Genomic DNA, 15,600 nt, shown 5'->3' on the forward strand with positions numbered 1-15,600 from the left:
CATATGGCTTATTTGAATAAATTATAATTAGACCCCTACTTGTATTAAACAGTAGGACCTAAGGACTGGAATTACACGCATCAGTGGTTCAGTTCTCCCGTTCCCTAGTGTAAAGTGGCTATAGATGTTAAGTGTGATGTTAACTGTTAAGGGTGATTGTAAGAAAATGTTAATATAGCAGTATATTGTTACAACTGAACCAAGAAATTCTTTTCCAAATTACCTAAACTTTGGAAGTTTCCTTCTGGTTAAAAATGAGTTAACAGTTCTTACATTTCATCTGTATAACCTGTACTCCTTTTTTAATTTTCCACCTAGTAAAGTATAAAAATTAGTCATTGTGTAGTGGGAATATTCAATTGTATCTTATAGCATTTATTTAATATTCTCTAATAGAGAAGTAAATTGGCCTAATATACTTCTATTTCTGTTAAATATATATTATAAATGTAACTTGAATTTTTCCAGTTTATTATTCAAATTAACTGCTCTCTCTATGGAACAAGGATTTTTAAACTATTGTTCATGTATTCTTACACTAAAAATTTAGAGAGAATTCTTTTTTAAAAGTATATAATGACAGAAGTGTTTAATATAGATATTGTAAGAAATTATTCTGGTTCACTTTACATGCATTTCCTCAATTATAAGGAAAATGATTTCACTGTAATCAAGAATGAGTTTTCTTAAAAGAGTTAAATTTTATGATGTAGGATATTTGTGCACAATTAAACTGTGACTAACTGTAATACCAAATAATATCTAAAATGGTAAATATTACTCATTCATCTGAGTTTTTTTAAGACTATTTCCATTACATCAAAACTAGAATTTAGTCTATAGTTTAATTAAAAGCTGTATATGACTTTTGAAAAGAGAAATACTACCTTGAATTTTTTGTAAATTTCTGAATCAAGCCAGTGTTTCTTTCAATTTATACAGTTTTGATTTCCTCAACTAATTAATCGCACACCTGGTCTCTAATCTGCATCTCCCCACTGCTTGTTTTTGCTTTGCTTTCAGCAGATATATATAAACACTCTTCCTAAAATATCTTTTAATCACTGAAACTTCCTTATTCATGTTGGACTATCAAGACAAACGTCTCTCCAACATATATGACCCTTCATCAAATAACTTCAAAATAATCAATTGTATTTCCTCTTAAGAGTCATGTTTAACTTTTGTTGTTAGGGATATCTTCTTACTTTTTTCTGTTAGAATTCTAGCGTGGACAAGAAAAGAGGGGCCATTCTGAGCAGGGCAGGTATTACAGATCACAGCATTTAGGAGTATGAAGCCAAGTACCCAAATGTAGGTTAGCAAATGAAAGATCAAATTGGGGAATTTTGCAAACCAGGTGGAGCCAGGAGAATAGGAGACAGTGCTAGGCAGAAATCTAATGCTTTTAGCAATGTATTGAGCATTTAAGTCTCTGTGTGTTTGAGGTCTGAATGAGTGCCAGAAGGAGCTATCCGAATTTGACTTTTTTGCAAAAGATATCCACACCTGTTCTTGAGGGAATCTTGATAACCAAGACGAGGCAAGAGCAGTCCACCTCTTGTACTATCTGTAAACAACTATCACCAAGGTCATTGTATACTGTACTATTATGTGGGTGAAGTGGGGGCTCCTAGATGGAATAATCTTATAATAATGGGCTTAAGTTCTCTAGGTGTACATCATGACTAACATGAAGCAAATTACAAAAATGATTAAAATTGAGGCCCTTTTTTTCCCCTTTGCACCTTGACTATGTCCCCAACCTCCATACTCAAACTAGAATCAGCCTATGTTTATTGGGTGAAGCTTAGTCTAATATAAAGTTCAATAAACAACACACTAAAAGTAAGAAAACTTTAAGAAAGAGGGAGATTATCCCACCTCATGCCTATGGTGTGCTAGGAAGATAATGATTCTCAAAGATGTCCACAATCTAATCTTCAGTTCCAGTGAGTATCTTACCTTACTTGTCAAGAAGACTTTGCTGATTTGACTAAAATTAAGTTCTTCTCTGGTGGCTCAGACAGTAAAGAATCTGCCTGCAATGCAGGAGACCAGGGTTCAATCCCTGGGTCAGGAAGATACCCTGGCAAAAAGAATGGCTCCCCACTCCAGTATTCTTGTCTGGAGAATTTCATGGACAGAGTTGCCTGGCAGGCTATAGTCCATGAGGTAGCAAAGAGTCAGACACTGACTTCAAGGACTTTGTAATAAGGAGATTATCCAGAATCTAATCTAATCTAATCATCTGTGTTCTTAAAGCAGACACCTTTCCTATCTGTGGTCAGAGAGAGATGGCCATATGAGAAGGATTCAGTTCCTGCTGCTCATTCTGAAATGTAGTGGTGTTTAAGCAAGAACCAGAGAGAGACTTTTAGAAGTTGGAAAAATTAAGAGAAAGAATTCTTCCCTGGGGCATCCAGTAAGGAATTTAGCCAGGCAAACACCTAGATTTTAGTGCACACTATGAAATGTCTGACCTGTAAAACTATAGAAGATAATAAATGTGTGCTGTTTTCAGCTATAACTTTTTTAAATTAATTTTCCTCAGCAGCAATAGAAAACTAAGTCCATCCCAAATCCATTTCATTTTTTTTAAATTTGTTCATGACCTCTGTCATAGCAGCTACATGCTTTCATTACCTATCCAAAGTGCAGACATGTTCAAAGTTTGGCCTCTGTCACTCCACCCACTCCAATTTCCACTCTTGAGGAGTGGTATCTGTAGCCCATATCATCCGATAGAACCCTGAACTGCCATCTGACGATTTTGTCCATTTTGCTTTTACTGCCAACTAGACTCTAAACATATCGCAGATATAATTTAACTTTTTGTTTTGTGTCTTCCAGTGCACCTGGAACAATGTGCATTTTTATTGCTCAAAATCATTAATAGTAATAAAATTAATCACTTAATATGCTTTTATTTTTATCTACTGTCCTATCGTTTATGGTATTGTGTGATAAAGTAAATATTTGAAATAAATTTCATAAGATCAGTCTCATTTCTTTGATAATATATGCTACACTCAATATTCTGAATCCATCCAAACCTTGCCATGGAATTTCTCATACTGCCTAATAATTCATTGAAACAGTTTTTCCAAAGTCTAGTATACCAAACTCTGCCTCATTCTGAAGTCATAATTTTCATTTACATTTTTTTAGCATTTGACAAATTAGTTGCCAAGCAAATCTAATTTATGTTTTTAGCAGTTGTGTATGAGTCATGCTGCCAGTGTTTTTGTCTTGTTACAAATTGTCCCTAATTGGAAAGAACTGAGCAGTAAAATATGAAAAGAAAAGCCATCAGTACTTTGAAGTTTATTGGTGACAAAAATGGGATGCGTCTTCCCATAATCATTTTGATGAGCATGGAGCTTAGTTTATTGCTTTTCCTGCTTCAGAGTTGTCAGCTCATTTTAGTTGTGGAATAAGCTGGTGTTATGGAATTTGCAGGATATTTTTCAAGACCAAACTATTTCCTCAAATAGAAGCTTTGTTCTTATAAATAGATATAATTATGTTCATATGTTCGTAGATGAATTCAATAGTATGAGTTGTTGAACAGAATTTCTCATGAGCAGTTTCCTCAGTTCTTTGGAATTTCACTCTTGAATGTGATCAGTAGAGGCAATTCAATCTGAAAAACAATTTTTCATGAAAACTATTTTTTTTCCATGAACACATACTTCATCTTCTATGTATATACTTAATTGTTTTATACAAGCTCTGTGGACATTAACCATCGAGTTATAAATTACCTACATGAATTAAAAAATGAATCCTTAATTATTACAAACCTTAGTGTTTCTTCCAATTTATTAAAACTTGGTACAAGTGCATGAAAATATGGTAATCTGTTTTCATTTTCACATTCATAAGATCAAATAAATATTCACCCATTTATAATATTTCCAATTTTTAGTTTTTAAATAAGTACACTGTAAATTCCCTGATGGTTCAGATTGTAAAGAATCTGCCTGCAATGCAGGAGACCTGGGTTTGATCCCTGGATCAGGAAGATCCCCTGGAGAAGGAATGACTACCCACTCTAGTATTCTTGCCTGGAGAATTCCATGGACTGAAGGGCCTGGCAGGCTACAGTCCATGGGGTCACAAAGAGTTGGACACAACTGAGTAACTAACACTTTCACTTTTCACTGTAAATTATATAAAAGTATTTTGTATTTAAATTGATTGCATATGCATTGTTTAGTTTCTTTGTAAAAAGAAGAAACTTCAGGTTGCTATGAATGTTGAAAAAACAGACTGAGGGGAATTGATATTATGGACAACTCCATTTACCCGGAAAATATTGGAAAATGAGATTTTATTTTTGCCTATGATGAAGTGTTGTATCATCTACTCTTGCCATTCTGTGATAATGAAATTGTCATTCATGGGATGTTCCTAGGGGGAACCTTCTGGACCATGGGGAAGGGCTTTGGGATGTATGGTCAGAAGAGCCTGAGGGGATTTGTATAAATTCTATTCCCTAAGAAATTACCACCTATAACTGGAAACATGGCTATGTTCAGGTAAATGCCTTTTGAGCAGTGATAGTTGATAGTTGGAAGAGATTCACCATTAAGAATATGAGTCTCTGCCATCCTAGAGGAGGTCATTTGGTGAATCACAGCTGGAGTTTAATTAGGACCCTATTTTGGATGGGAACCTCTCCCTATTGCCCTGAGATGTCTTCACATGTCGGAAAGTTCTGAGTTTGCGTAGTGGAGACCTGGGATAAGAATATCTACCACACTGGCTTGGAATGTGGATTATGTGAAGTAACACGCCACAGCACTCTGTACAGCTCTGATAAGGAAGAAATTTTCAATCAATGGAAAGACATGAAAGACGTGTGCATGCCAAGTCTCTTCCGTCGTGTCCGACTCTTTGCGATCCCATGGGCTGTGGCCCGCCAGGCTCCTCCGTCCCTGGGATTCTCCAGGCAAGAAGACTGGGTGGGCTGCCATGCCCTCCTCCACAGGATCTTCCCCACCGAGGGATGAAACCCAAGTCACTGCACCTCCTGCGTGGAAGCTGTCATCATATAGGTTTATTAGAAGGATGAGCAATTTATCTTAAGTACACAATAGAACTTGGTACTTGTCACACTTCATGTCCTCAAAAGTATCACTTTCTCCTTGAAACTGCCTGTTTTAAAGTGCTAGGCCAGGTTTCAAGCATCCACGTCTCTCCTTGAGATTGTAGACAAAGCCGCAGCACACACAATTCTGTCACATGTAGATGATATGATGGAATGGTTGGTCCAATGCTCCATCTCATCAACCTAAGTAAGGCTCTCTGATTCAAAATATCAAGTATTGCGTGGCTAGATAAATACCTGTTACCAGTTCCTTAGGCCAATTATTATTGGGTGCTTGGTTTTTCAACATTTATGTATAATTCTAATCCTATAAAATATATTTTAAATTGTTTATCATGATTTTTTTCTGGTAATAATTCTGGAAGATTATTTTGGCCTAATTGTAAACAGAGATAAATGTAAAAATGATAAAATAACCTGAATGCTTATAAGCCAGAGATATTTTTAAACCAATTAATTGTCCTTTTAAACTTTAAACATTGTTCAGATGTGCATACACAGATACACACACTCTGTGCATACCATGTTCCACAACTGAGCCCTATTACATAAAACATAAAAAACATATACTGTTTTTTAATTTTTCCTTAACAACATATTATGTGAAATGTACATGTTGTTATTGAATATATGTGTAATATGTACATATATAATGTGTGCATATGTACACTAATAATACACATATATACACATACATTCATTAATTATATATGTAGTTAATATGTATGCATCCTTATAGATGCATAGTGTTCATATTCTGCAACTTACTTAAATATTATTTTTTTGATAAAGGTGTGTGTTTTCCATTTCCACTATTATTAGCAGTGCCACAGCACACATCCTTAGGTAAATGTCTTTGTATACCTATTTATTGCTATTCTTTGGCTGAATTCTTTATGATGAAATTGTTGGGCAACAGTTATGCACACTAGCATTTTTGGTGCACATTGCCTTTGGCAAATCTCTTCCTGACTTTTTGTCACCATGGCCAAGGTAGTATCTTAAAATCTGTATGGCTTTCATTCTCTGCCCCGCTGTTTTTCTCCTTCAGGCTGCTGCCGTGAGATGCTGCCCAAGATCCATTGCTCTCTTCCTGATCTCCTGCCAGGTCCCCCTCAGTGATGCTTTCTCAGTTCTCTTTTTGCTGGGTCCTTTCTTCAACATTGAGGACTCTCTTGCGGACCTTCTCCACCTCTTAAGCCAACCTCACCTCAAGGCATATTTTTGATGACTACTTTTTAAAATATATATGAGAAAATAAGGATAAATATTTGGGCTTCCCCGATGACTCAGCAGGTAAATAGTCTGCCCGCAATGCAGGTGACAGAGGAGACTCAGGTTTGATCCCTGGGGTCAAGAAGATTTCCTGGAGGAGGAAATGTTACCCACTCCAGTATTTTTGCCTGAAAAGTCCCATAGACAGAGGAGCCTGGTGAGCTACAATCCAAAGGGTCACAAAGACTTTGACAAGACTGGGTAGGCATACACAAAATTAATGAATACAATTTAAACTTTCTTTGAAAATAATAATGCTCATTTTAATTTGCCAATAGTAAGCTAAATGCTGTATGTGCATTATATAAATCATTAAGTACTATTATTTATGTTTTCCTTTGCAATAAAAAACTGAAGATTGGAAAATCTTTATTACTTTCCAGGGACAAATAACCCATGAATAGCACACGTATTCTTATATCCATAATTTTATGATTTCAATTCTACTCTCTCTCTCTTTTTTAATTGAGCCTCCCTGGCGGCTCACTGGTAAAGAATACACCTGCAGTGGAGGAGATGTGGGTTCCATCCCTGGGTTCCCTAGAGAAAGAAAGGGCAACCCATTCCAGTATTCTTTCCTGGGAAATTCCATGGACAGAGGAGCCTGGTGGGCTACAGTCTATGGGGTCACAAAAGAATTGAGCACAACTTGACAACTAAACAACAACTAAACAATAAAAGAGAACTTAACCTGAGATCTATCCTCTCAGCACAACTGAAATGTACATTAATGTTAACCATAGGTTCAGTGTTAAAAAACAAATCTGTAGAGCTTATTCATCTTACCTTAACAGAAACTATGCCTGTTGATTAATAAGTCCGTGTTTCCCTCTCCCCTCAGTCCCTGGAAACCAGCATTCCAGTATTTGACTTTATGACCAATTCTGTTCTTAACTACCTTGATATATTGCCAGTATTTGGTGGTGCAGAAACAAATTAGGGTTTTGCAAGGTCTTCAAAAGCAAGATTCTAGAAACTAATTTGACTTATAAATTAGTATGTGATGAAAAATGTAAATTTAGATCAGGATAAATCTAGGCTGATATTATTTTTTGAGAAAATGTGCACATGTCTGGAATTGGATTATATTATAAAAGGTTATTGCTTATATATTTTCTTATAATTGCATATATTTTCTAAGAGATACCTAATTAAAATAAATTCATATAATTATGATGAACTTAGGAATTTAGGTGAACTTGTAAGTAATTCTGAACTTATCTGACAGACTATTCAGTTTGTACTGAATAACTATTATGGTGTAACAAGTACTGTAAATTCAGTGCCTTAAACAACCATCTGTTCAGACAGCTGGAGTTTATCTAATATAAGTTCCTACTAGTTTCTTCAGATTGGCTCAGGTCATTGATATAGTCTGGGCTGTGTTGGGGCAGCCTATCAGGACAGCTCTGTTTCACATTTCTTACTACCCTTCTGGGACCAGTGAGTTAGCCCAGGTACACCCTTCTTATACCAGTGACAAGAACAAGAGAGTAGGTGGAAGCACGTAATGTCTCCTAGGCTTAGAACTGGCACACTCTTGCCTTCACTCTGTTCTATTGGCCGAAGCAAGTCTTATAACCAAACTCATAGCCAAGGGATAGAAATACAATCATCCCACTTTGTGGAGGAAAAAACTGCAAAGTCATGTGGAAAAGAGCATGATGATAAGAAGCGAGGGAGCCCTGGGGACGCTAAGGCAACCTACCATCAAAACAATTGCATATTATTTAAAAATGTGTTGTAGTTTCCAGCTAAACTAATTTTTAACTTATATTCTTAACCACTTGATCATGGGATACAACAAAGCTTTCTGATCTCCTGAGGGAAAGAGGAGATGGTGAAGACATCTTGGGTTTTGGTCAGGTGTTTTCTTTTTATGAAATGATATTGCTCATGTTCTTTAAGAACCTTTTGCGCATCGCTCCGGGTTCAGTTTTCAGCGCTAAAACCCCTCAGTGCATGACTCATTAAACTAGTCACCACTATATCCACCCCCTCAACCTCATGCTACGGCCTCCAAATCTGCGGCTGCTGTGTCACATAGCATGAAAACTGTAGAATCTGGAATTCAACTGGTGCCAAAAAATAAAGTCTGAAAATTTGCAAGGAGCATTTGAGGGTAGTTGTCTGTAAGAAAAATAGCTTGATTGCTGGGGAACCTGATCCTAAGGTGACTATTACTCACTCCCAGTGAGTTAAGAGGAAATTGGAGGAGGGAATCATAACCCAGGAGTATCAGTGAAGATAGAGAGCCGGAAATATCTAAAGCAGCTGAAGGGGTGAACACATTTTGTCTAAAAAGATAAGGCAGCTGAAGAAAGAGTGAAAAGCCAGGAGCCAAATTTACACACACAAACAGTGGAAATAATCTTGCCGCATCCAGTTTGAGAAGAAGTGAGGAAGATAACAGTGCTCTGAGTGGCTAGTGATAAGAGAACAAAGAGGTTAGTGATGCCTGAGAGAGATCAGTAAGGATTCCAAGGTGTACAGTAGTTCACTGGCAGTAGGAAGGAAGTATTCTGTTTTGTCTTTTCTTTTTTATTAAACCAGCTCACTAAGAAAGTTCAAGTTTTGGTAGAAGTTCAAATATGAAAGACTTTGCTTGCTTGCCTGCTTGGGTTTTCAGAATATTTTGAAATACATCAATGGAACAATCTTTGAGGTAACAAAGGAAAGTACTCATCAAGAAGAGGCATGTTAGCAGGCACTTTCTAAGAGCTCTAGGACTCTGTTTTTGACTCTGGGTGGACCCTAAAACAGCCTTTAGGAAATTATTAGTATCTTTATATTCTCACAGCCAAAGTCTTCAATTGATCTAAAAGCAAAGTGAAAAATCCAATTAAGTGTCTTCTCATTTTTTCAAATTCAAATTTAAAGAGTATCAGTTTTCAATTTCTGAGAGTGAGAGGGCCTGTCTTGATATAAGTAAATAAACATATCTAATTAACATGCTTTAATATGTTCACACATAGCTTGACACTATGATCTCAACAGTGAAGACTTAAATAACTTATCCAAAGTCACATGAAAATTTAAACCTTTATGTCAATAGGATAATGTTTTTTAAAAACTCTACAATATTCTGTTTTGCTAGAAATTATAACTTACCTATAATTTCCATATATTCCATATTTTATTTAAGAAGGTATCTGTTAAACTATAATATATAATTATGGAGAGAACCTATACGTTGACGATATAAAGTATTGGCTAATATACACATTCCTTATTTCCTAATGAGGCTCTGGAGCTATGGAGCATGAATACCACAGTGCAGAGATGAAGAATATGAACTGCAGTCTGTGTATGTTATCACATTAAATCTTCTAATGGTTTTAAACACATCTTTCATCATTTCATGCTTACACTCAAAACCTGCAATGCCTTCTGTTACCTACAAAGTAAGTTACTAACTTGTTAAATTTCCGTTCCACTAAGAATCTGGCTACAATCTATCTTTCTGAGGTGTTATCCTCTACTTCTGTCCATAAGATTCTCTACTTTAGTCAGATAAACCTGTTCATGCCACCCGCAGACAGACAGCATCCTCATCTTTATTTTCTTTTTTTTTTCCTTTTTTCATTTATTTTTATTAGTTGGAGGCTAATTACTTTACAATATTGTAGTGGTTTTTGTCATACATTGACATGCTTTCATTCTCATCTGGGATGCTACACGTCTTGACCAAAGACTATTCATCATACATCTATTGACTGACAAGTCTAACCTCTACCTAGTGGCATTTCTGCACTGTTCTAGCCGATGCCTATCACACTGTCATCTGGAAAAGTAATATCTATATTACTAATTGTCATTAGTAGAAGATTAAGAGTTTACTAATTAGTAATAAAATATGATGTGTTTTCTGCTAATAAAGATAGAGTTCATTGACTAATATAACGAGTGTTATGAAAAGGATTGCTAGGTCTATACACTGAAAATTTTTATAAAGTAATAATGTATTCTCTGAGTTATATGGTTATTCTTTGTCCACACATGTATATCTTCCCAACTAATGAGAAATGAAAAGCAGTGTCAGACGAATAATAAAATACTATTTATTACTTGAGAGAAGGAAGTATTATCATTTCTTATAACCACAAGTGCCATATCATATCCTCTGAACTGCAGAAACTCAGGAAATAGCTATTTGCTCTTGAAATACTAATAGTTGAAAATGCCTTTTAACTGTATAACTTTTCTATGTAAATTAAATGTTCCATTTCTCAATACTTCTCTCATTTTTCTGTGCAGAAGCCGTCATCTCTCACCTCAAGTGGACTCCCTGCTTTTGCTTTTGCCTCTACACTGCAGTCTCCCCACAGCAGCTAGAATTAGTGTTTTAAATGTCAATATGAAAATGTCATTGTCCAAACATGCCAATGAAGCCCTTTTGCAGTTTAAAGTACAATCCAGGCTTATACTTCGTGACTTTCATGCTTTGACTCAGACTTCCCCTCACCATGTCCCCTGCTTTTCTTTCCACTTGAACAAGGCTGGCCTCCTTGCTGCCCCTTGACCATGACAAAGCAGTGTTCCATCACAGATGTGAGCACTGCGCACCCCTCAGCTTTCATTACACAATAGAGAAGCCTTCCCCGTCCAGTCTCAAAATATATATCCCTGTCATTGAGTATCCAGTCACACTGTTTTGTTTGTAATTATGACACTTATTACTCCCTGACATATTTTATATTACTCAGTCATTTGTTTATTGTCTGTCACCACATTTTAAAAAAATGAAATATTTGTGCATGTCGAGTCTTTGTTTGTCACTTTAGTCACAATACCCTGGTTACCTTTGGCATATACTATATCTTCAATTAATTTATTTTGAATAAATGAATATTTTCAAATACTAGAGACATCCATTTGTCCTTTTTAGTTTGCAAAATTAGGGTTTAATAGAATTTTTTAATCATAATAAGATATCATTTAATGTGATATTTCTTGAAAAGATTTCCTGGTCTAAGCATCCAAAGACGAAGCTTTTCTTTTTTCCCAGGTCTGCAGCTTATTGTATGTAACATAAACACTCAGTTTCTCTTCATGAAACAATGATGAATATTACTTTCCTACTTGGTATCATGAAATTGATGAATAAAGTATTTTAAAAACCAAAAGACATTTTCAACAGAACATTATTATTAATTCCTGCACATGACTGAATATAATTCTTCTATTTGATTCCCAAAAAGATGATAATGTACATTTGGTAAAAATCCCCTAGAACTAAGTCCATATAGATACAGGATATTAAAATACATTTTTTAAAAAAGAACTTTCCAGACATATTAAATTGTAAAATGTCTGGCTCCAAGCTGGTTTGAGGTTTCGCTTGGCCTCCAGATATGTTTGTGTGTTTTATATGTTCATCTCTATAATTATTGATTTCTGTTGGGATGCAATTTTGGCAAAGTGGGCTTATTGTTTTCAGGCAGAACAACAATAATATAATTCTAAATGAGATGGATTAATATTGTACTCTAGTGATAACTTCAATTTCAAGGCAGGATGTACATTTGAAAGAGTATCTTAACTAAAGATACATCATCAAGATAAAATCTAGTCACTTAGTAGACACAAATACCAAGAGAGACTACGAGATAAGTGTGTGTGTGTGTGTGTGTGTATAATATCATATACATATGATATAATAAACAAGGTAAAAGCAATATGTTGTTGATTTGCTCAGTCATATCTGATCTTTTGCAACCCATGGACTGTAACATGCCACACTTCCCTGTCCTTTACCATCTCCTGGAGCTGGCTCAAAATCATGAATATTGGGTCAGTGATGCCATCCAACTATCTCATTTTCTGTCATCCCTTTCCCTTCATCCCTTCAATCTTTCCCAGCATCAGTGTATTTTCTAATGAGTCAGCTCTTCTCATGAGGTGGCCAAAGTATTGGAGCTTCAGCTTCAGCATCAATCCTTCCAGTGAATATTCAGGATTAATTTCCTTTAGGATTGACTTATTTGATCTCCTTGCAGTCCAAGGGACTCTCAAGAGTCTTCTCCAACACCACAGTTCAAAAGCATCAATTTTTGGTGCTCAGCTTTCTTTATGGTACAACACTCACATCTGTACATAACTACTGGTAAAACCATAGTTTTGACTAGATGGACCTTTAAAACTGTCTAGGTTTGTCATAGCTTTTCTTCCAAGGAGCATGCATCTTTTAGTTTCATGGCTGTGGTCACCATTGCAGTGATTTTGGAGCCCCCAAAAATAAAGTCTGTCACTGTTTCCACTGTTTCCCCATCTATTTGCCATGAAGAGATGGAACCAGATGCCATGATTTTAGTTTTTGAATGTTGAATTGTAAGACCAAGCTTTTTCACTCTCCTCTTTCACTTTCATCATGAAGCTCTTTAGTTCTTCTTCACTTTCTGCCATAGGGTAGTGTCATCTGCATATCTGAGGTTACTTGTATTTCTCCTGGCAATCTTGATTCCATATTGTCCTTCCTCTAGCCTGGCATTTCTCATGAGGCACTCTGCATGTAAGTTAAATAAGCAGTGTGACAATATACAGCCTGGACGTATTCCTTTCCAGTTTTTGCATGAGTCTGTTGTTCCATTCTCAGAATTTCTAAGTATTGCTTCTTGACCTTCATACAGGTTTTGCTGAACAGAAATTGATATTCCCATCTTTTGAAGAATTTTCCATAGTTTGTTGTGATCACACAGTTAAAGGGTTTAGCATAATCAATAAAGCAGTAGTAGATGTTTTTCTGGAACTCTCTTGCCTTTCCTATGATCCAACGGATGCTGGCAATTTGATCTCTGGTTCCTCTGCCTTTTCTAAGTCCAGCTTGAACATCTGGAAGTTTTTGGTTCACATACTGTTGAAATCTAGCTTGGAGAATTATGAGAATTACTTTGCTAGCATGTGAAATGAGTGCAATTGTGTGGTAGTTTGAATATTTTTCGTCATTGACCTTCTTTGGGATTGGAATGAATACTGACCTTTTCCCATCCTGTGGCCAATGCTGAGTTTTCTAAATTTGCTGGCATATTGAGTGCAGCACTGCCACAGCATCATCTTTTAGGATTTGAAATAGCTCAGCTGGAATTCCATCACCTCCACTGGCTTTTTCGTAGTGATGCTTCCTAAGGCCCACTTGACTTCGCATTCCAGGATGTCTGCCTCTAGGTGAGTGATCACACCATCATGGTTATCTGGGTCACTAAGATCTTTCTTATACAATTCTGTGTGTTCTTGCCACCTCTTCTTAATGTCTTCTGCTTATATTAGATCCATACCATTTCTGTCCTTTAGCGAGCCCATCTTTGTATGAAATTTTCCCTTGGTATCTCTAATTTTCTTGCACAGATCTGTAGTCTTTTCCATTCTATTGTTTGTTTTCCTCAATATTTTCACATTGTTCCCTTAGGAAGGCTTTCTTATCTCTCCTTGCTATTCTTTAGAACTTTGCATTCAGATGGGTATATTTTTCTTCTTTGCCTTTCACTTCTCTTCTTTTCTCAGCTATTTGTAAGGACTCCTCAGACAACCATTTTATCTTTTTGCATTTCTTTTTCTTGGGAATGGTTTTAATCACTGCGTGTGCTGCGTGCAATGTCATGAACTTCAATCCATAGTTTTTCATGCACTCTGTCTATCAGATCTAGTCCCTTGAATCTATTTGTCACTTCCACTGTATAATCATAAGGGATTTGATTTAGGTCATACCTGAATGGTCTAGTGGTTTTCCCTACTTTCTTCAATTTAAGTCTGAGTTTGGCAATAACCAGCCATAGATCATATCCAGGAGCCATGATCTGAGTCACAGTCAGCTCCTACTCTTGTTTTTGCTGACTGTATAGAGTTTCTCCATCTTTGGCTGCAAAGAATATAATCAATCTGATTTCAGTATTGACCATCTGGTGATGTCCACGTGTAGAGTCGTCTCTTGTGTTGTTGGAAATGCATGCTTGCTATGACCAGCGCATTTTCTTGGCAAAACTCTGGACATCTTTTTGGGTGTTAGTTCTAAAAAGTCTTATATATCTTCACAGAACTGTTCAGCTCAGCTTCTTCAACTTTAGTGGTTGGGGCATAGACTTGGGTTACTGTGATACCAAATGGTTTATCCTGGAAACAAACCAGCATCATTCTTTCTTTTTTGAGATTACACTCAAGTACTATATTTAAAATTATTTTGTTGACTGTGAGGGCCACTCCATTTCTTCTAAGGGATTCTTGCCCACAGTAGTAGATATAATGGTCATCTGAATTAAATTCACCCATTCTGGTCCATTTTAATTCACCACTTCCTAAAATGTCAGTATTCATTCTTGACATCTCCTGCTTGAACACTTCCAATTTACCTTGGTTCTTGAACCTAATATTCCAGGTTCCTATGCAATACTGTTTTTTTACAGCTTCAGAGTTTACTTTCACCACCAGACACATGCATAACTAAGCGTTGTTTCCATTTTGGCTCTGCCTCTTCATTCCTTCTGGAGCTATTTCTCCACTCTTCTCCAGGAGCATATTGGGCACCTGCCAACCCTGGGAGTTCATCTCTCAGTGTCATATCTTTTTGCCTTTGCATATTGTTCTTGGGTTCTCAAAGCAGCCATGCTGCAGTGGTTTGCCATTCCCTTCTCCAGTGGACCACATTTTGTCATAACTCTCCACCATGACCCACCCGTCTTGGTGGCCCTACCTGGCATGACTCATAGTTTAATTGAATTAGGCATACCCAGTTTTACTCACTGCTAGTCTCTCCCACCAGGAAGTTTCCACCTGCCTCATATATTCATCCATCAGAGGCCAGACAGAAAGATCAATATAAAAGGAAGTAAAAGTAAACTTGAACAAAAATAAATGCCTTACGTAAATGCTTAGCATAATATTCTCAAAAATATTTTAATTAGCACAGTTTTCACTAATAAATATTTTCTGTTATCATTTGGCTACATATCTCTGAGATAAGATTGGATTCAGTGTTTTGAGGTATAAAACCTTCAAATATTAAATATCTGGATTTTCATTTTGTAACAAAATTGTGAAAGTATGGTGTGATTTTGACCAAATCAGCAAAATATGAAACTGATAAATCAAAATTCTGGCACAGCAATGTAATATGTAAATAATGTACAAAATAATTGCATTGGTTTTAAAATTATTTTTATCCCTTTAACCCATATCACAAAGATAAGTAACTTGCTTTTAATTACAATTCAACTAGA

The sequence above is a fragment of the Muntiacus reevesi genome, chromosome 6, assembly GCF_963930625.1.
Source record: "Muntiacus reevesi chromosome 6, mMunRee1.1, whole genome shotgun sequence".
Lineage (NCBI taxonomy): Eukaryota > Metazoa > Chordata > Mammalia > Artiodactyla > Cervidae > Muntiacus > Muntiacus reevesi.